We start from the raw sequence: 21,840 nt of genomic DNA, 5'->3' as shown, positions 1-21,840 counted from the left end.
GAGTTGAAGCTTACTTTTGATTAAGCAGTTCTGAAAAGCTCTTTCTGTAGAAACTGCAAGTGGACATTCACAGCGCTTAGGGGCCTAAAGTGGAAAAGGGAATATCTTCAAATGAATACTACACAGAAGCATTCTATGAAATTTCTTTCTGTTCTGTGCATTCAACTAACAGAGGTGAAGCTTACTTTTGATAGAGCAGTTCTGAAACACTCTTTCTGTAGAAACTGCAAGTGGACATTCCGAGCGCTAAGGGGCCTATAGTGGAAAAAGAAATATCCTCAAATACCAACTACACAGAAGCATTCTCTGAAACTTCTTTCTGTTCTGTGCATTCAACTAACAGAGTTGATGCTTACTTTTGATTGAGCAGTTCTGAAACACTCTTTCTGTAGAAACTGCAAGTGGACATTCAGAGCACTAAGGGGCCTAGAGTGGAAAAAGGAATATCTTCAAATAAAAACTACACAGAAGCATTCTGTGAAACCCCTTTCTGTTCTGTGCATTCACCTAACAGAGTTGAAGCCTACTTTTGATTGAGCAGTTCTGAAACACTCTTTCTGTAGAAACTGCAAGTGGACATTTGGAGCGCTATGGAGCATATAGTGGAAAAAGGGATATCTTCAAATAAAAACTACACAGAAGCATTCTGTGAAACTTCTTTCTGTTCTGTGCATTCAACTAACAGAGTTGAACCTTACTTTTGATTGAGCATTTCAGAAACACTCTTTCTGTAGAAACTGCAATTGGACATTTGGAGCGCTAATTGGCCAATAGTGGAAAAAGAAATATCTTCAAATAAAAACTACACAGAAGCATTCTGTGAAACTTCTTTCTGTTCCGTGCATTCAATTAACAGAGTAGAAGTTTACTTTTGATTAAGCAGTTCTGAAACACTCTTTCTGTAGAAACTGCAAGCGGATATTCGGAGCCCTATGGGGCCTACAGTGGAAAAAGGAATATCTTCAACTAAAAACTACACAGAAGCATTATGTGAAACTTCTTTCTGTTCTGTTCATTCAACTAACAGAGTTGAAGCTTACTTTTGATTGGGCACATATGAAACACTCTTTCTGTAGAAACTGCAAGTGGACATTCTTGGCGGTAAGGGGAGTAGAGACGAAAAAGGAATATTCTCAAATAAAAACTACACAGAAGCATTCTGTGAAACCTCTTTCTGTTCTGTGCATTCAACTGAGTTGAAGCTTACTTTTGATTGAGCAGTTCTGAAACACTATTTCTGTGGAAACTGCAAGTGGACATTTCGATCGCTACGGGGCATATAGTGGAAAAAGGGATATCTTCCAATAAAAACTACACAGAAGCATTCTGTGAAACTTCTTTCTGTTCTGTGCATTCAACTAACAGAGTTGAAGCTGACTTTTGATTGAGCAGTTCTGACACACTCTTTTTGTGGAAACTGCAGGTGGACATTCTGAGCGCTAAGGGGCTTATAGTGGAAAAAGGACTATCCCCATATAAACACTTTACAGAAGCATTCTGTGAAACTTCTTTCTATTCTGTGCATTCAACTAACAGAGTTGAACTTTACTTTTGATTGAGCAGTTCAGGAACACTCTTTCTGTAGAAACTGCAAGCGGACATTCGGAGAGCTAACGGGCCTATAGTGGAAAAAGGTATATCTTCAAATAAAAACTACACAGAAGCATTCTGTGAAACTTCCTTCTGTTCTGTGCAAGCAACTAACAGAGTTGAAGCTTACTTTTGATTAAGCAGTTCTGAAACACTCTTTCTGTAGAAACTACAAGCGGACATTTGGAGCGCTAAGGGGCCTATAGTGGAAAAAGGAATATCTTCAACTAAAAACTACACAGAAGCATTATGTGAATCTTCTTTCTGTTCTGTGCATTCAACTAAAAGAGCTGAAGCTTACTTTTGATTGAGCAGATGTGAAACACTCTTTCTGTAGAAACTGCAATTGGACATTCAGAGCGCTAAGGGGCCTATAGTGGAAAAAGGAATATCTTCAAATAAAAACAACACAGAAGCATTCTGTGAAACTTCCTTCTGTTCTGTGCATTCAACTAAAAGAGCTGAAGCTTACTTTTGATTATGCAGTTCTGAAACACACTTTCTGTAGAAACTGCAAGGGGACTTTCGGAGCGCTAAGGGGCCCGTAGTGAGAAAAGGAATATCTTCAAATAAAAACTACAGAGAAGCATTCTCTAAAACGTCTTTCTGTTCTGTGCATGCAACACACAGAGTTGAAGCTTACTTTTGATTAAGCAGTTCTGAAACACTATTTCTGTAGAAACTGTAAGTGGACATTCGGAGCGCTAAGAGGCCTATAGTGGAAAAAGGAACATCTTCAAATAAAAACTACAGAGAAGCATTCTGTGAATCCTCTTTCTGTTCTGTGCATTCAACTAACAGAGTTGAAGCTCAGTTTTGACTGAGCAGTTATGAAACACTCTTTCTGTAGAAACTGCAAGTGGACATTCGTAGCGGTAATGGGCCACGAGAGGAAAAAGGAATATCCTCAAATAAAAACTACACAGAAGCATTCTCTGAAACTTCTTTCTGTTCTCTGCTTTCAACTAACAGAATTGAAGCTTGCTTTTGATTGAGCAGTTCTGAAACACACTTTCTTAAGAGACTACAAGTGGACACTCTGAGGCTTAAGGGGGTAGAGTGGAAAAAGGAATGTCTTCAAATAGAAACTACACAGAAGCATTCTGTGAAACTTCTTTGTGTTCTGTGTATTCAACTAAGAGAGTTGAAGCTTACTTTTGACTGAGCAGTTCTGAAATACTCCTTCTGTAGAAACTGCAGGTGGACAATCTGAGCACTCAGGGGCCTATAGTGGAAAAAGGAATATCCTGAAATAAAAACAACACAGAAGCATTCTGTCAAACACCTTTCTGTTCTGCGCATTCAACTAACAGAGTTGAAGCTTACGTTTGATTGAGCAGTTCTGAAACACTCTTTGTGTAGAAACTGCAAGTGGACACTTGGAGCGCTAAGGGACATATAGTGGAAAAAGCAATATCCCCGAAGAAAAACTACACCGAAGCATTCTGTGAAACTTTTTTCTGTTCTGTGAATTCAACTAACAGAGTTGAAGCTTACTTTTGATTAAGCAGTTCTGAAAAGCTCTTTCTGTAGAAACTGCAAGTGGACATTCACAGCGCTTAGGGGCCTAAAGTGGAAAAGGGAATATCTTCAAATGAATACTACACAGAAGCATTCTATGAAATTTCTTTCTGTTCTGTGCATTCAACTAACAGAGGTGAAGCTTACTTTTGATAGAGCAGTTCTGAAACACTCTTTCTGTAGAAACTGCAAGTGGACATTCCGAGCGCTAAGGGGCCTATAGTGGAAAAAGAAATATCCTCAAATACCAACTACACAGAAGCATTCTCTGAAACTTCTTTCTGTTCTGTGCATTCAACTAACAGAGTTGATGCTTACTTTTGATTGAGCAGTTCTGAAACACTCTTTCTGTAGAAACTGCAAGTGGACATTCAGAGCACTAAGGGGCCTAGAGTGGAAAAAGGAATATCTTCAAATAAAAACTACACAGAAGCATTCTGTGAAACCCCTTTCTGTTCTGTGCATTCACCTAACAGAGTTGAAGCCTACTTTTGATTGAGCAGTTCTGAAACACTCTTTCTGTAGAAACTGCAAGTGGACATTTGGAGCGCTATGGAGCATATAGTGGAAAAAGGGATATCTTCAAATAAAAACTACACAGAAGCATTCTGTGAAACTTCTTTCTGTTCTGTGCATTCAACTAACAGAGTTGAACCTTACTTTTGATTGAGCATTTCAGAAACACTCTTTCTGTAGAAACTGCAATTGGACATTTGGAGCGCTAATTGGCCAATAGTGGAAAAAGAAATATCTTCAAATAAAAACTACACAGAAGCATTCTGTGAAACTTCTTTCTGTTCCGTGCATTCAATTAACAGAGTAGAAGTTTACTTTTGATTAAGCAGTTCTGAAACACTCTTTCTGTAGAAACTGCAAGCGGATATTCGGAGCCCTATGGGGCCTACAGTGGAAAAAGGAATATCTTCAACTAAAAACTACACAGAAGCATTATGTGAAACTTCTTTCTGTTCTGTTCATTCAACTAACAGAGTTGAAGCTTACTTTTGATTGGGCACATATGAAACACTCTTTCTGTAGAAACTGCAAGTGGACATTCTTGGCGGTAAGGGGAGTAGAGACGAAAAAGGAATATTCTCAAATAAAAACTACACAGAAGCATTCTGTGAAACCTCTTTCTGTTCTGTGCATTCAACTGAGTTGAAGCTTACTTTTGATTGAGCAGTTCTGAAACACTATTTCTGTGGAAACTGCAAGTGGACATTTCGATCGCTACGGGGCATATAGTGGAAAAAGGGATATCTTCCAATAAAAACTACACAGAAGCATTCTGTGAAACTTCTTTCTGTTCTGTGCATTCAACTAACAGAGTTGAAGCTGACTTTTGATTGAGCAGTTCTGACACACTCTTTTTGTGGAAACTGCAGGTGGACATTCTGAGCGCTAAGGGGCTTATAGTGGAAAAAGGACTATCCCCATATAAACACTTTACAGAAGCATTCTGTGAAACTTCTTTCTATTCTGTGCATTCAACTAACAGAGTTGAACTTTACTTTTGATTGAGCAGTTCAGGAACACTCTTTCTGTAGAAACTGCAAGCGGACATTCGGAGAGCTAACGGGCCTATAGTGGAAAAAGGTATATCTTCAAATAAAAACTACACAGAAGCATTCTGTGAAACTTCCTTCTGTTCTGTGCAAGCAACTAACAGAGTTGAAGCTTACTTTTGATTAAGCAGTTCTGAAACACTCTTTCTGTAGAAACTACAAGCGGACATTTGGAGCGCTAAGGGGCCTATAGTGGAAAAAGGAATATCTTCAACTAAAAACTACACAGAAGCATTATGTGAATCTTCTTTCTGTTCTGTGCATTCAACTAAAAGAGCTGAAGCTTACTTTTGATTGAGCAGATGTGAAACACTCTTTCTGTAGAAACTGCAATTGGACATTCAGAGCGCTAAGGGGCCTATAGTGGAAAAAGGAATATCTTCAAATAAAAACAACACAGAAGCATTCTGTGAAACTTCCTTCTGTTCTGTGCATTCAACTAAAAGAGCTGAAGCTTACTTTTGATTATGCAGTTCTGAAACACACTTTCTGTAGAAACTGCAAGGGGACTTTCGGAGCGCTAAGGGGCCCGTAGTGAGAAAAGGAATATCTTCAAATAAAAACTACAGAGAAGCATTCTCTAAAACGTCTTTCTGTTCTGTGCATGCAACACACAGAGTTGAAGCTTACTTTTGATTAAGCAGTTCTGAAACACTATTTCTGTAGAAACTGTAAGTGGACATTCGGAGCGCTAAGAGGCCTATAGTGGAAAAAGGAACATCTTCAAATAAAAACTACAGAGAAGCATTCTGTGAATCCTCTTTCTGTTCTGTGCATTCAACTAACAGAGTTGAAGCTCAGTTTTGACTGAGCAGTTATGAAACACTCTTTCTGTAGAAACTGCAAGTGGACATTCGTAGCGGTAATGGGCCACGAGAGGAAAAAGGAATATCCTCAAATAAAAACTACACAGAAGCATTCTCTGAAACTTCTTTCTGTTCTCTGCTTTCAACTAACAGAATTGAAGCTTGCTTTTGATTGAGCAGTTCTGAAACACACTTTCTTAAGAGACTACAAGTGGACACTCTGAGGCTTAAGGGGGTAGAGTGGAAAAAGGAATGTCTTCAAATAGAAACTACACAGAAGCATTCTGTGAAACTTCTTTGTGTTCTGTGTATTCAACTAAGAGAGTTGAAGCTTACTTTTGACTGAGCAGTTCTGAAATACTCCTTCTGTAGAAACTGCAGGTGGACAATCTGAGCACTCAGGGGCCTATAGTGGAAAAAGGAATATCCTGAAATAAAAACAACACAGAAGCATTCTGTCAAACACCTTTCTGTTCTGCGCATTCAACTAACAGAGTTGAAGCTTACGTTTGATTGAGCAGTTCTGAAACACTCTTTGTGTAGAAACTGCAAGTGGACACTTGGAGCGCTAAGGGACATATAGTGGAAAAAGCAATATCCCCGAAGAAAAACTACACCGAAGCATTCTGTGAAACTTTTTTCTGTTCTGTGAATTCAACTAACAGAGTTGAAGCTTACTTTTGATTAAGCAGTTCTGAAAAGCTCTTTCTGTAGAAACTGCAAGTGGACATTCACAGCGCTTAGGGGCCTAAAGTGGAAAAGGGAATATCTTCAAATGAATACTACACAGAAGCATTCTATGAAATTTCTTTCTGTTCTGTGCATTCAACTAACAGAGGTGAAGCTTACTTTTGATAGAGCAGTTCTGAAACACTCTTTCTGTAGAAACTGCAAGTGGACATTCCGAGCGCTAAGGGGCCTATAGTGGAAAAAGAAATATCCTCAAATACCAACTACACAGAAGCATTCTCTGAAACTTCTTTCTGTTCTGTGCATTCAACTAACAGAGTTGATGCTTACTTTTGATTGAGCAGTTCTGACACACTCTTTTTGTAGAAACTGCAGGTGGACATTCTGAGAGCTAAGGGGCTTATAGTGGAAAAAGGACTATCCCCATATAAACACTTTACAGAAGCATTCTGTGAAACTTCTTTCTATTCTGTGCATTCAACTAACAGAGTTGAACCTTACTTTTGATTGAGCAGTTCAGAAACACTCTTTCTGTAGAAACTGCAAGCGGACATTCGGAGCGCTAAGGGGCCCATAGTGGAAAAAGGAATATCTTCAAATAAAAACTACACAGAAGCATTCTGTGAAACTTCTTTCTCTTGTGTGCATTCAACCAACAGAGTTGAAGCTTACTTTTGATTGAGCAGTTCTGAAACACTCTTTCTGTAGAAACTACAGCGGCACATTCGGAGAGCTAACGGGCCTGTAGTGGAAAAAGGGAATCGGCAAATAAAAACTACACAGAAGCATTCTGTGAAACTTCTTTCTTTTCTGTGCATTCAACTAACAGAGTTGAAGCTTACTTTTGATTGAGTTGTTCTGAAAATCACTTTCTGTAGAAACTGCAGGTGGACATTCAGAGCGCTGAGGGACCTATACTGGAAAAAGGAAAACCGTCAAATAAAAACTACGCAGAAGCATTCTGTGAAAACCCTTTGTGTTCTGTGTAAGCAACTAAGAGAGTTGAAGCTTACTTTTGATTGAGCAGTTCTGAAACACACTTTCTTAAGAGACTGCAAATGGACACTCTGAGGGTTAAGGGGGTGTAGTGGTAAAAGAAATATCTTCAAATAAAAACTACACAGAAGCATTCTCTGAAACTTCTTTGTGTTCTGTGCATTCAACTAAGAGAGCTGAATCTTACTTTTGAGTCAGCAGTTCTGAAACACTCTTTCTGTAGAAACTGCAAGTGGAATTTCTGAGCGCTAAGGGGCCTACAGTGGAAAAAGGAATATCATGAAATAAAAACAACACAGAAGCACTCTGTGAAACCTCTTTCTGTTCTGTGCATTCAACTAACAGAGTTGAAGCATAATTTTGATTGAGCAGTTCTGAAACACTCTTTGTGTAGAAACTGCAAGTGGACATTTTGAGCGATAAGGGACCTATAGTGGAAAAAGGAATATCCCCAAAGAAAAACTACACCGAAGCATTCTGTGAAACTTTTTTCTGTTCTGTGAATTCAAGTAACAGAGTTGAAGATAATTTTTGATTAAGCAGGTCTGAAAAGCTCTTTCTGTAGAAACTGCAAGTGGACATTCACAGCGGTTAGGGGCCTAAAGTGGAAAAAGGAATATCTTCAAATAAAAACAACACAGAAGCATTCTATGAAATTCCTTTCTCTTCTGTACATTCAACTAACAGAGTTGAAGCTTACTTTTGATTGAGCAGTTCTGAAACACTCTTTCTGTAGAAACTGCAAGTGGACATTCAGAGCACTAAGGGGCCTAGAGTGGAAAAAGGAATATCTTCAAATAAAAACTACACAGAAGCATTCTGTGAAACCCCTTTCTGTTCTGTGCATTCACCTAACAGAGTTGAAGCCTACTTTTGATTGAGCAGTTCTGAAACACTCTTTCTGTAGAAACTGCAAGTGGACATTTGGAGCGCTATGGAGCATATAGTGGAAAAAGGGATATCTTCAAATAAAAACTACACAGAAGCATTCTGTGAAACTTCTTTCTGTTCTGTGCATTCAACTAACAGAGTTGAACCTTACTTTTGATTGAGCATTTCAGAAACACTCTTTCTGTAGAAACTGCAATTGGACATTTGGAGCGCTAATTGGCCAATAGTGGAAAAAGAAATATCTTCAAATAAAAACTACACAGAAGCATTCTGTGAAACTTCTTTCTGTTCCGTGCATTCAATTAACAGAGTAGAAGTTTACTTTTGATTAAGCAGTTCTGAAACACTCTTTCTGTAGAAACTGCAAGCGGATATTCGGAGCCCTATGGGGCCTACAGTGGAAAAAGGAATATCTTCAACTAAAAACTACACAGAAGCATTATGTGAAACTTCTTTCTGTTCTGTTCATTCAACTAACAGAGTTGAAGCTTACTTTTGATTGGGCACATATGAAACACTCTTTCTGTAGAAACTGCAAGTGGACATTCTTGGCGGTAAGGGGAGTAGAGACGAAAAAGGAATATTCTCAAATAAAAACTACACAGAAGCATTCTGTGAAACCTCTTTCTGTTCTGTGCATTCAACTGAGTTGAAGCTTACTTTTGATTGAGCAGTTCTGAAACACTATTTCTGTGGAAACTGCAAGTGGACATTTCGATCGCTACGGGGCATATAGTGGAAAAAGGGATATCTTCCAATAAAAACTACACAGAAGCATTCTGTGAAACTTCTTTCTGTTCTGTGCATTCAACTAACAGAGTTGAAGCTGACTTTTGATTGAGCAGTTCTGACACACTCTTTTTGTGGAAACTGCAGGTGGACATTCTGAGCGCTAAGGGGCTTATAGTGGAAAAAGGACTATCCCCATATAAACACTTTACAGAAGCATTCTGTGAAACTTCTTTCTATTCTGTGCATTCAACTAACAGAGTTGAACTTTACTTTTGATTGAGCAGTTCAGGAACACTCTTTCTGTAGAAACTGCAAGCGGACATTCGGAGAGCTAACGGGCCTATAGTGGAAAAAGGTATATCTTCAAATAAAAACTACACAGAAGCATTCTGTGAAACTTCCTTCTGTTCTGTGCAAGCAACTAACAGAGTTGAAGCTTACTTTTGATTAAGCAGTTCTGAAACACTCTTTCTGTAGAAACTACAAGCGGACATTTGGAGCGCTAAGGGGCCTATAGTGGAAAAAGGAATATCTTCAACTAAAAACTACACAGAAGCATTATGTGAATCTTCTTTCTGTTCTGTGCATTCAACTAAAAGAGCTGAAGCTTACTTTTGATTGAGCAGATGTGAAACACTCTTTCTGTAGAAACTGCAATTGGACATTCAGAGCGCTAAGGGGCCTATAGTGGAAAAAGGAATATCTTCAAATAAAAACAACACAGAAGCATTCTGTGAAACTTCCTTCTGTTCTGTGCATTCAACTAAAAGAGCTGAAGCTTACTTTTGATTATGCAGTTCTGAAACACACTTTCTGTAGAAACTGCAAGGGGACTTTCGGAGCGCTAAGGGGCCCGTAGTGAGAAAAGGAATATCTTCAAATAAAAACTACAGAGAAGCATTCTCTAAAACGTCTTTCTGTTCTGTGCATGCAACACACAGAGTTGAAGCTTACTTTTGATTAAGCAGTTCTGAAACACTATTTCTGTAGAAACTGTAAGTGGACATTCGGAGCGCTAAGAGGCCTATAGTGGAAAAAGGAACATCTTCAAATAAAAACTACAGAGAAGCATTCTGTGAATCCTCTTTCTGTTCTGTGCATTCAACTAACAGAGTTGAAGCTCAGTTTTGACTGAGCAGTTATGAAACACTCTTTCTGTAGAAACTGCAAGTGGACATTCGTAGCGGTAATGGGCCACGAGAGGAAAAAGGAATATCCTCAAATAAAAACTACACAGAAGCATTCTCTGAAACTTCTTTCTGTTCTCTGCTTTCAACTAACAGAATTGAAGCTTGCTTTTGATTGAGCAGTTCTGAAACACACTTTCTTAAGAGACTACAAGTGGACACTCTGAGGCTTAAGGGGGTAGAGTGGAAAAAGGAATGTCTTCAAATAGAAACTACACAGAAGCATTCTGTGAAACTTCTTTGTGTTCTGTGTATTCAACTAAGAGAGTTGAAGCTTACTTTTGACTGAGCAGTTCTGAAATACTCCTTCTGTAGAAACTGCAGGTGGACAATCTGAGCACTCAGGGGCCTATAGTGGAAAAAGGAATATCCTGAAATAAAAACAACACAGAAGCATTCTGTCAAACACCTTTCTGTTCTGCGCATTCAACTAACAGAGTTGAAGCTTACGTTTGATTGAGCAGTTCTGAAACACTCTTTGTGTAGAAACTGCAAGTGGACACTTGGAGCGCTAAGGGACATATAGTGGAAAAAGCAATATCCCCGAAGAAAAACTACACCGAAGCATTCTGTGAAACTTTTTTCTGTTCTGTGAATTCAACTAACAGAGTTGAAGCTTACTTTTGATTAAGCAGTTCTGAAAAGCTCTTTCTGTAGAAACTGCAAGTGGACATTCACAGCGCTTAGGGGCCTAAAGTGGAAAAGGGAATATCTTCAAATGAATACTACACAGAAGCATTCTATGAAATTTCTTTCTGTTCTGTGCATTCAACTAACAGAGGTGAAGCTTACTTTTGATAGAGCAGTTCTGAAACACTCTTTCTGTAGAAACTGCAAGTGGACATTCCGAGCGCTAAGGGGCCTATAGTGGAAAAAGAAATATCCTCAAATACCAACTACACAGAAGCATTCTCTGAAACTTCTTTCTGTTCTGTGCATTCAACTAACAGAGTTGATGCTTACTTTTGATTGAGCAGTTCTGACACACTCTTTTTGTAGAAACTGCAGGTGGACATTCTGAGAGCTAAGGGGCTTATAGTGGAAAAAGGACTATCCCCATATAAACACTTTACAGAAGCATTCTGTGAAACTTCTTTCTATTCTGTGCATTCAACTAACAGAGTTGAACCTTACTTTTGATTGAGCAGTTCAGAAACACTCTTTCTGTAGAAACTGCAAGCGGACATTCGGAGCGCTAAGGGGCCCATAGTGGAAAAAGGAATATCTTCAAATAAAAACTACACAGAAGCATTCTGTGAAACTTCTTTCTCTTGTGTGCATTCAACCAACAGAGTTGAAGCTTACTTTTGATTGAGCAGTTCTGAAACACTCTTTCTGTAGAAACTACAGCGGCACATTCGGAGAGCTAACGGGCCTGTAGTGGAAAAAGGGAATCGGCAAATAAAAACTACACAGAAGCATTCTGTGAAACTTCTTTCTTTTCTGTGCATTCAACTAACAGAGTTGAAGCTTACTTTTGATTGAGTTGTTCTGAAAATCACTTTCTGTAGAAACTGCAGGTGGACATTCAGAGCGCTGAGGGACCTATACTGGAAAAAGGAAAACCGTCAAATAAAAACTACGCAGAAGCATTCTGTGAAAACCCTTTGTGTTCTGTGTAAGCAACTAAGAGAGTTGAAGCTTACTTTTGATTGAGCAGTTCTGAAACACACTTTCTTAAGAGACTGCAAATGGACACTCTGAGGGTTAAGGGGGTGTAGTGGTAAAAGAAATATCTTCAAATAAAAACTACACAGAAGCATTCTCTGAAACTTCTTTGTGTTCTGTGCATTCAACTAAGAGAGCTGAATCTTACTTTTGAGTCAGCAGTTCTGAAACACTCTTTCTGTAGAAACTGCAAGTGGAATTTCTGAGCGCTAAGGGGCCTACAGTGGAAAAAGGAATATCATGAAATAAAAACAACACAGAAGCACTCTGTGAAACCTCTTTCTGTTCTGTGCATTCAACTAACAGAGTTGAAGCATAATTTTGATTGAGCAGTTCTGAAACACTCTTTGTGTAGAAACTGCAAGTGGACATTTTGAGCGATAAGGGACCTATAGTGGAAAAAGGAATATCCCCAAAGAAAAACTACACCGAAGCATTCTGTGAAACTTTTTTCTGTTCTGTGAATTCAAGTAACAGAGTTGAAGATAATTTTTGATTAAGCAGGTCTGAAAAGCTCTTTCTGTAGAAACTGCAAGTGGACATTCACAGCGGTTAGGGGCCTAAAGTGGAAAAAGGAATATCTTCAAATAAAAACAACACAGAAGCATTCTATGAAATTCCTTTCTCTTCTGTACATTCAACTAACAGAGTTGAAGCTTACTTTTGATTGAGCAGTTCTGAAACACTCTTTCTGTAGAAACTGCAAGTGGACATTCAGAGCACTAAGGGGCCTAGAGTGGAAAAAGGAATATCTTCAAATAAAAACTACACAGAAGCATTCTGTGAAACCCCTTTCTGTTCTGTGCATTCACCTAACAGAGTTGAAGCCTACTTTTGATTGAGCAGTTCTGAAACACTCTTTCTGTAGAAACTGCAAGTGGACATTTGGAGCGCTATGGAGCATATAGTGGAAAAAGGGATATCTTCAAATAAAAACTACACAGAAGCATTCTGTGAAACTTCTTTCTGTTCTGTGCATTCAACTAACAGAGTTGAACCTTACTTTTGATTGAGCATTTCAGAAACACTCTTTCTGTAGAAACTGCAATTGGACATTTGGAGCGCTAATTGGCCAATAGTGGAAAAAGAAATATCTTCAAATAAAAACTACACAGAAGCATTCTGTGAAACTTCTTTCTGTTCCGTGCATTCAATTAACAGAGTAGAAGTTTACTTTTGATTAAGCAGTTCTGAAACACTCTTTCTGTAGAAACTGCAAGCGGATATTCGGAGCCCTATGGGGCCTACAGTGGAAAAAGGAATATCTTCAACTAAAAACTACACAGAAGCATTATGTGAAACTTCTTTCTGTTCTGTTCATTCAACTAACAGAGTTGAAGCTTACTTTTGATTGGGCACATATGAAACACTCTTTCTGTAGAAACTGCAAGTGGACATTCTTGGCGGTAAGGGGAGTAGAGACGAAAAAGGAATATTCTCAAATAAAAACTACACAGAAGCATTCTGTGAAACCTCTTTCTGTTCTGTGCATTCAACTGAGTTGAAGCTTACTTTTGATTGAGCAGTTCTGAAACACTATTTCTGTGGAAACTGCAAGTGGACATTTCGATCGCTACGGGGCATATAGTGGAAAAAGGGATATCTTCCAATAAAAACTACACAGAAGCATTCTGTGAAACTTCTTTCTGTTCTGTGCATTCAACTAACAGAGTTGAAGCTGACTTTTGATTGAGCAGTTCTGACACACTCTTTTTGTGGAAACTGCAGGTGGACATTCTGAGCGCTAAGGGGCTTATAGTGGAAAAAGGACTATCCCCATATAAACACTTTACAGAAGCATTCTGTGAAACTTCTTTCTATTCTGTGCATTCAACTAACAGAGTTGAACTTTACTTTTGATTGAGCAGTTCAGGAACACTCTTTCTGTAGAAACTGCAAGCGGACATTCGGAGAGCTAACGGGCCTATAGTGGAAAAAGGTATATCTTCAAATAAAAACTACACAGAAGCATTCTGTGAAACTTCCTTCTGTTCTGTGCAAGCAACTAACAGAGTTGAAGCTTACTTTTGATTAAGCAGTTCTGAAACACTCTTTCTGTAGAAACTACAAGCGGACATTTGGAGCGCTAAGGGGCCTATAGTGGAAAAAGGAATATCTTCAACTAAAAACTACACAGAAGCATTATGTGAATCTTCTTTCTGTTCTGTGCATTCAACTAAAAGAGCTGAAGCTTACTTTTGATTGAGCAGATGTGAAACACTCTTTCTGTAGAAACTGCAATTGGACATTCAGAGCGCTAAGGGGCCTATAGTGGAAAAAGGAATATCTTCAAATAAAAACAACACAGAAGCATTCTGTGAAACTTCCTTCTGTTCTGTGCATTCAACTAAAAGAGCTGAAGCTTACTTTTGATTATGCAGTTCTGAAACACACTTTCTGTAGAAACTGCAAGGGGACTTTCGGAGCGCTAAGGGGCCCGTAGTGAGAAAAGGAATATCTTCAAATAAAAACTACAGAGAAGCATTCTCTAAAACGTCTTTCTGTTCTGTGCATGCAACACACAGAGTTGAAGCTTACTTTTGATTAAGCAGTTCTGAAACACTATTTCTGTAGAAACTGTAAGTGGACATTCGGAGCGCTAAGAGGCCTATAGTGGAAAAAGGAACATCTTCAAATAAAAACTACAGAGAAGCATTCTGTGAATCCTCTTTCTGTTCTGTGCATTCAACTAACAGAGTTGAAGCTCAGTTTTGACTGAGCAGTTATGAAACACTCTTTCTGTAGAAACTGCAAGTGGACATTCGTAGCGGTAATGGGCCACGAGAGGAAAAAGGAATATCCTCAAATAAAAACTACACAGAAGCATTCTCTGAAACTTCTTTCTGTTCTCTGCTTTCAACTAACAGAATTGAAGCTTGCTTTTGATTGAGCAGTTCTGAAACACACTTTCTTAAGAGACTACAAGTGGACACTCTGAGGCTTAAGGGGGTAGAGTGGAAAAAGGAATGTCTTCAAATAGAAACTACACAGAAGCATTCTGTGAAACTTCTTTGTGTTCTGTGTATTCAACTAAGAGAGTTGAAGCTTACTTTTGACTGAGCAGTTCTGAAATACTCCTTCTGTAGAAACTGCAGGTGGACAATCTGAGCACTCAGGGGCCTATAGTGGAAAAAGGAATATCCTGAAATAAAAACAACACAGAAGCATTCTGTCAAACACCTTTCTGTTCTGCGCATTCAACTAACAGAGTTGAAGCTTACGTTTGATTGAGCAGTTCTGAAACACTCTTTGTGTAGAAACTGCAAGTGGACACTTGGAGCGCTAAGGGACATATAGTGGAAAAAGCAATATCCCCGAAGAAAAACTACACCGAAGCATTCTGTGAAACTTTTTTCTGTTCTGTGAATTCAACTAACAGAGTTGAAGCTTACTTTTGATTAAGCAGTTCTGAAAAGCTCTTTCTGTAGAAACTGCAAGTGGACATTCACAGCGCTTAGGGGCCTAAAGTGGAAAAGGGAATATCTTCAAATGAATACTACACAGAAGCATTCTATGAAATTTCTTTCTGTTCTGTGCATTCAACTAACAGAGGTGAAGCTTACTTTTGATAGAGCAGTTCTGAAACACTCTTTCTGTAGAAACTGCAAGTGGACATTCCGAGCGCTAAGGGGCCTATAGTGGAAAAAGAAATATCCTCAAATACCAACTACACAGAAGCATTCTCTGAAACTTCTTTCTGTTCTGTGCATTCAACTAACAGAGTTGATGCTTACTTTTGATTGAGCAGTTCTGACACACTCTTTTTGTAGAAACTGCAGGTGGACATTCTGAGAGCTAAGGGGCTTATAGTGGAAAAAGGACTATCCCCATATAAACACTTTACAGAAGCATTCTGTGAAACTTCTTTCTATTCTGTGCATTCAACTAACAGAGTTGAACCTTACTTTTGATTGAGCAGTTCAGAAACACTCTTTCTGTAGAAACTGCAAGCGGACATTCGGAGCGCTAAGGGGCCCATAGTGGAAAAAGGAATATCTTCAAATAAAAACTACACAGAAGCATTCTGTGAAACTTCTTTCTCTTGTGTGCATTCAACCAACAGAGTTGAAGCTTACTTTTGATTGAGCAGTTCTGAAACACTCTTTCTGTAGAAACTACAGCGGCACATTCGGAGAGCTAACGGGCCTGTAGTGGAAAAAGGGAATCGGCAAATAAAAACTACACAGAAGCATTCTGTGAAACTTCTTTCTTTTCTGTGCATTCAACTAACAGAGTTGAAGCTTACTTTTGATTGAGTTGTTCTGAAAATCACTTTCTGTAGAAACTGCAGGTGGACATTCAGAGCGCTGAGGGACCTATACTGGAAAAAGGAAAACCGTCAAATAAAAACTACGCAGAAGCATTCTGTGAAAACCCTTTGTGTTCTGTGTAAGCAACTAAGAGAGTTGAAGCTTACTTTTGATTGAGCAGTTCTGAAACACACTTTCTTAAGAGACTGCAAATGGACACTCTGAGGGTTAAGGGGGTGTAGTGGTAAAAGAAATATCTTCAAATAAAAACTACACAGAAGCATTCTCTGAAACTTCTTTGTGTTCTGTGCATTCAACTAAGAGAGCTGAATCTTACTTTTGAGTCAGCAGTTCTGAAACACTCTTTCTGTAGAAACTGCAAGTGGAATTTCTGAGCGCTAAGGGGCCTACAGTGGAAAAAGGAATATCATGAAATAAAAACAACACAGAAGCACTCTGTGAAACCTCTTTCTGTTCTGTGCATTCAACTAACAGAGTTGAAGCATAATTTTGATTGAGCAGTTCTGAAACACTCTTTGTGTAGAAACTGCAAGTGGACATTTTGAGCGATAAGGGACCTATAGTGGAAAAAGGAATATCCCCAAAGAAAAACTACACCGAAGCATTCTGTGAAACTTTTTTCTGTTCTGTGAATTCAAGTAACAGAGTTGAAGATAATTTTTGATTAAGCAGGTCTGAAAAGCTCTTTCTGTAGAAACTGCAAGTGGACATTCACAGCGGTTAGGGGCCTAAAGTGGAAAAAGGAATATCTTCAAATAAAAACAACACAGAAGCATTCTATGAAATTCCTTTCTCTTCTGTACATTCAACTAACAGAGTTGAAGCTTACTTTTGATTGAGCAGTTCTGAAACACTCTTTCTGTAGAAACTGCAAGTGGACATTCAGAGCACTAAGGGGCCTAGAGTGGAAAAAGGAATATCTTCAAATAAAAACTACACAGAAGCATTCTGTGAAACCCCTTTCTGTTCTGTGCATTCACCTAACAGAGTTGAAGCCTACTTTTGATTGAGCAGTTCTGAAACACTCTTTCTGTAGAAACTGCAAGTGGACATTTGGAGCGCTATGGAGCATATAGTGGAAAAAGGGATATCTTCAAATAAAAACTACACAGAAGCATTCTGTGAAACTTCTTTCTGTTCTGTGCATTCAACTAACAGAGTTGAACCTTACTTTTGATTGAGCATTTCAGAAACACTCTTTCTGTAGAAACTGCAATTGGACATTTGGAGCGCTAATTGGCCAATAGTGGAAAAAGAAATATCTTCAAATAAAAACTACACAGAAGCATTCTGTGAAACTTCTTTCTGTTCCGTGCATTCAATTAACAGAGTAGAAGTTTACTTTTGATTAAGCAGTTCTGAAACACTCTTTCTGTAGAAACTGCAAGCGGATATTCGGAGCCCTATGGGGCCTACAGTGGAAAAAGGAATATCTTCAACTAAAAACTACACAGAAGCATTATGTGAAACTTCTTTCTGTTCTGTTCATTCAACTAACAGAGTTGAAGCTTACTTTTGATTGGGCACATATGAAACACTCTTTCTGTAGAAACTGCAAGTGGACATTCTTGGCGGTAAGGGGAGTAGAGACGAAAAAGGAATATTCTCAAATAAAAACTACACAGAAGCATTCTGTGAAACCTCTTTCTGTTCTGTGCATTCAACTGAGTTGAAGCTTACTTTTGATTGAGCAGTTCTGAAACACTATTTCTGTGGAAACTGCAAGTGGACATTTCGATCGCTACGGGGCATATAGTGGAAAAAGGGATATCTTCCAATAAAAACTACACAGAAGCATTCTGTGAAACTTCTTTCTGTTCTGTGCATTCAACTAACAGAGTTGAAGCTGACTTTTGATTGAGCAGTTCTGACACACTCTTTTTGTGGAAACTGCAGGTGGACATTCTGAGCGCTAAGGGGCTTATAGTGGAAAAAGGACTATCCCCATATAAACACTTTACAGAAGCATTCTGTGAAACTTCTTTCTATTCTGTGCATTCAACTAACAGAGTTGAACTTTACTTTTGATTGAGCAGTTCAGGAACACTCTTTCTGTAGAAACTGCAAGCGGACATTCGGAGAGCTAACGGGCCTATAGTGGAAAAAGGTATATCTTCAAATAAAAACTACACAGAAGCATTCTGTGAAACTTCCTTCTGTTCTGTGCAAGCAACTAACAGAGTTGAAGCTTACTTTTGATTAAGCAGTTCTGAAACACTCTTTCTGTAGAAACTACAAGCGGACATTTGGAGCGCTAAGGGGCCTATAGTGGAAAAAGGAATATCTTCAACTAAAAACTACACAGAAGCATTATGTGAATCTTCTTTCTGTTCTGTGCATTCAACTAAAAGAGCTGAAGCTTACTTTTGATTGAGCAGATGTGAAACACTCTTTCTGTAGAAACTGCAATTGGACATTCAGAGCGCTAAGGGGCCTATAGTGGAAAAAGGAATATCTTCAAATAAAAACAACACAGAAGCATTCTGTGAAACTTCCTTCTGTTCTGTGCATTCAACTAAAAGAGCTGAAGCTTACTTTTGATTATGCAGTTCTGAAACACACTTTCTGTAGAAACTGCAAGGGGACTTTCGGAGCGCTAAGGGGCCCGTAGTGAGAAAAGGAATATCTTCAAATAAAAACTACAGAGAAGCATTCTCTAAAACGTCTTTCTGTTCTGTGCATGCAACACACAGAGTTGAAGCTTACTTTTGATTAAGCAGTTCTGAAACACTATTTCTGTAGAAACTGTAAGTGGACATTCGGAGCGCTAAGAGGCCTATAGTGGAAAAAGGAACATCTTCAAATAAAAACTACAGAGAAGCATTCTGTGAATCCTCTTTCTGTTCTGTGCATTCAACTAACAGAGTTGAAGCTCAGTTTTGACTGAGCAGTTATGAAACACTCTTTCTGTAGAAACTGCAAGTGGACATTCGTAGCGGTAATGGGCCACGAGAGGAAAAAGGAATATCCTCAAATAAAAACTACACAGAAGCATTCTCTGAAACTTCTTTCTGTTCTCTGCTTTCAACTAACAGAATTGAAGCTTGCTTTTGATTGAGCAGTTCTGAAACACACTTTCTTAAGAGACTACAAGTGGACACTCTGAGGCTTAAGGGGGTAGAGTGGAAAAAGGAATGTCTTCAAATAGAAACTACACAGAAGCATTCTGTGAAACTTCTTTGTGTTCTGTGTATTCAACTAAGAGAGTTGAAGCTTACTTTTGACTGAGCAGTTCTGAAATACTCCTTCTGTAGAAACTGCAGGTGGACAATCTGAGCACTCAGGGGCCTATAGTGGAAAAAGGAATATCCTGAAATAAAAACAACACAGAAGCATTCTGTCAAACACCTTTCTGTTCTGCGCATTCAACTAACAGAGTTGAAGCTTACGTTTGATTGAGCAGTTCTGAAACACTCTTTGTGTAGAAACTGCAAGTGGACACTTGGAGCGCTAAGGGACATATAGTGGAAAAAGCAATATCCCCGAAGAAAAACTACACCGAAGCATTCTGTGAAACTTTTTTCTGTTCTGTGAATTCAACTAACAGAGTTGAAGCTTACTTTTGATTAAGCAGTTCTGAAAAGCTCTTTCTGTAGAAACTGCAAGTGGACATTCACAGCGCTTAGGGGCCTAAAGTGGAAAAGGGAATATCTTCAAATGAATACTACACAGAAGCATTCTATGAAATTTCTTTCTGTTCTGTGCATTCAACTAACAGAGGTGAAGCTTACTTTTGATAGAGCAGTTCTGAAACACTCTTTCTGTAGAAACTGCAAGTGGACATTCCGAGCGCTAAGGGGCCTATAGTGGAAAAAGAAATATCCTCAAATACCAACTACACAGAAGCATTCTCTGAAACTTCTTTCTGTTCTGTGCATTCAACTAACAGAGTTGATGCTTACTTTTGATTGAGCAGTTCTGACACACTCTTTTTGTAGAAACTGCAGGTGGACATTCTGAGAGCTAAGGGGCTTATAGTGGAAAAAGGACTATCCCCATATAAACACTTTACAGAAGCATTCTGTGAAACTTCTTTCTATTCTGTGCATTCAACTAACAGAGTTGAACCTTACTTTTGATTGAGCAGTTCAGAAACACTCTTTCTGTAGAAACTGCAAGCGGACATTCGGAGCGCTAAGGGGCCCATAGTGGAAAAAGGAATATCTTCAAATAAAAACTACACAGAAGCATTCTGTGAAACTTCTTTCTCTTGTGTGCATTCAACCAACAGAGTTGAAGCTTACTTTTGATTGAGCAGTTCTGAAACACTCTTTCTGTAGAAACTACAGCGGCACATTCGGAGAGCTAACGGGCCTGTAGTGGAAAAAGGGAATCGGCAAATAAAAACTACACAGAAGCATTCTGTGAAACTTCTTTCTTTTCTGTGCATTCAACTAACAGAGTTGAAGCTTACTTTTGATTGAGTTGTTCTGAAAATCACTTTCTGTAGAAACTGCAGGTGGACATTCAGAGCGCTGAGGGACCTATACTGGAAAAAGGAAAACCGTCAAATAAAAACTACGCAGAAGCATTCTGTGAAAACCCTTTGTGTTCTGTGTAAGCAACTAAGAGAGTTGAAGCTTACTTTTGATTGAGCAGTTCTGAAACACACTTTCTTAAGAGACTGCAAATGGACACTCTGAGGGTTAAGGGGGTGTAGTGGTAAAAGAAATATCTTCAAATAAAAACTACACAGAAGCATTCTCTGAAACTTCTTTGTGTTCTGTGCATTCAACTAAGAGAGCTGAATCTTACTTTTGAGTCAGCAGTTCTGAAACACTCTTTCTGTAGAAACTGCAAGTGGAATTTCTGAGCGCTAAGGGGCCTACAGTGGAAAAAGGAATATCATGAAATAAAAACAACACAGAAGCACTCTGTGAAACCTCTTTCTGTTCTGTGCATTCAACTAACAGAGTTGAAGCATAATTTTGATTGAGCAGTTCTGAAACACTCTTTGTGTAGAAACTGCAAGTGGACATTTTGAGCGATAAGGGACCTATAGTGGAAAAAGGAATATCCCCAAAGAAAAACTACACCGAAGCATTCTGTGAAACTTTTTTCTGTTCTGTGAATTCAAGTAACAGAGTTGAAGATAATTTTTGATTAAGCAGGTCTGAAAAGCTCTTTCTGTAGAAACTGCAAGTGGACATTCACAGCGGTTAGGGGCCTAAAGTGGAAAAAGGAATATCTTCAAATAAAAACAACACAGAAGCATTCTATGAAATTCCTTTCTCTTCTGTACATTCAACTAACAGAGTTGAAGCTTACTTTTGATTGAGCAGTTCTGAAACACTCTTTCTGTAGAAACTGCAAGTGGACATTCAGAGCACTAAGGGGCCTAGAGTGGAAAAAGGAATATCTTCAAATAAAAACTACACAGAAGCATTCTGTGAAACCCCTTTCTGTTCTGTGCATTCACCTAACAGAGTTGAAGCCTACTTTTGATTGAGCAGTTCTGAAACACTCTTTCTGTAGAAACTGCAAGTGGACATTTGGAGCGCTATGGAGCATATAGTGGAAAAAGGGATATCTTCAAATAAAAACTACACAGAAGCATTCTGTGAAACTTCTTTCTGTTCTGTGCATTCAACTAACAGAGTTGAACCTTACTTTTGATTGAGCATTTCAGAAACACTCTTTCTGTAGAAACTGCAATTGGACATTTGGAGCGCTAATTGGCCAATAGTGGAAAAAGAAATATCTTCAAATAAAAACTACACAGAAGCATTCTGTGAAACTTCTTTCTGTTCCGTGCATTCAATTAACAGAGTAGAAGTTTACTTTTGATTAAGCAGTTCTGAAACACTCTTTCTGTAGAAACTGCAAGCGGATATTCGGAGCCCTATGGGGCCTACAGTGGAAAAAGGAATATCTTCAACTAAAAACTACACAGAAGCATTATGTGAAACTTCTTTCTGTTCTG

Source organism: Symphalangus syndactylus, chromosome 12 (assembly GCF_028878055.3).
Source record: "Symphalangus syndactylus isolate Jambi chromosome 12, NHGRI_mSymSyn1-v2.1_pri, whole genome shotgun sequence".
Taxonomy (NCBI): domain Eukaryota; kingdom Metazoa; phylum Chordata; class Mammalia; order Primates; family Hylobatidae; genus Symphalangus; species Symphalangus syndactylus.
This window is presented reverse-complemented; position numbering follows the sequence as displayed.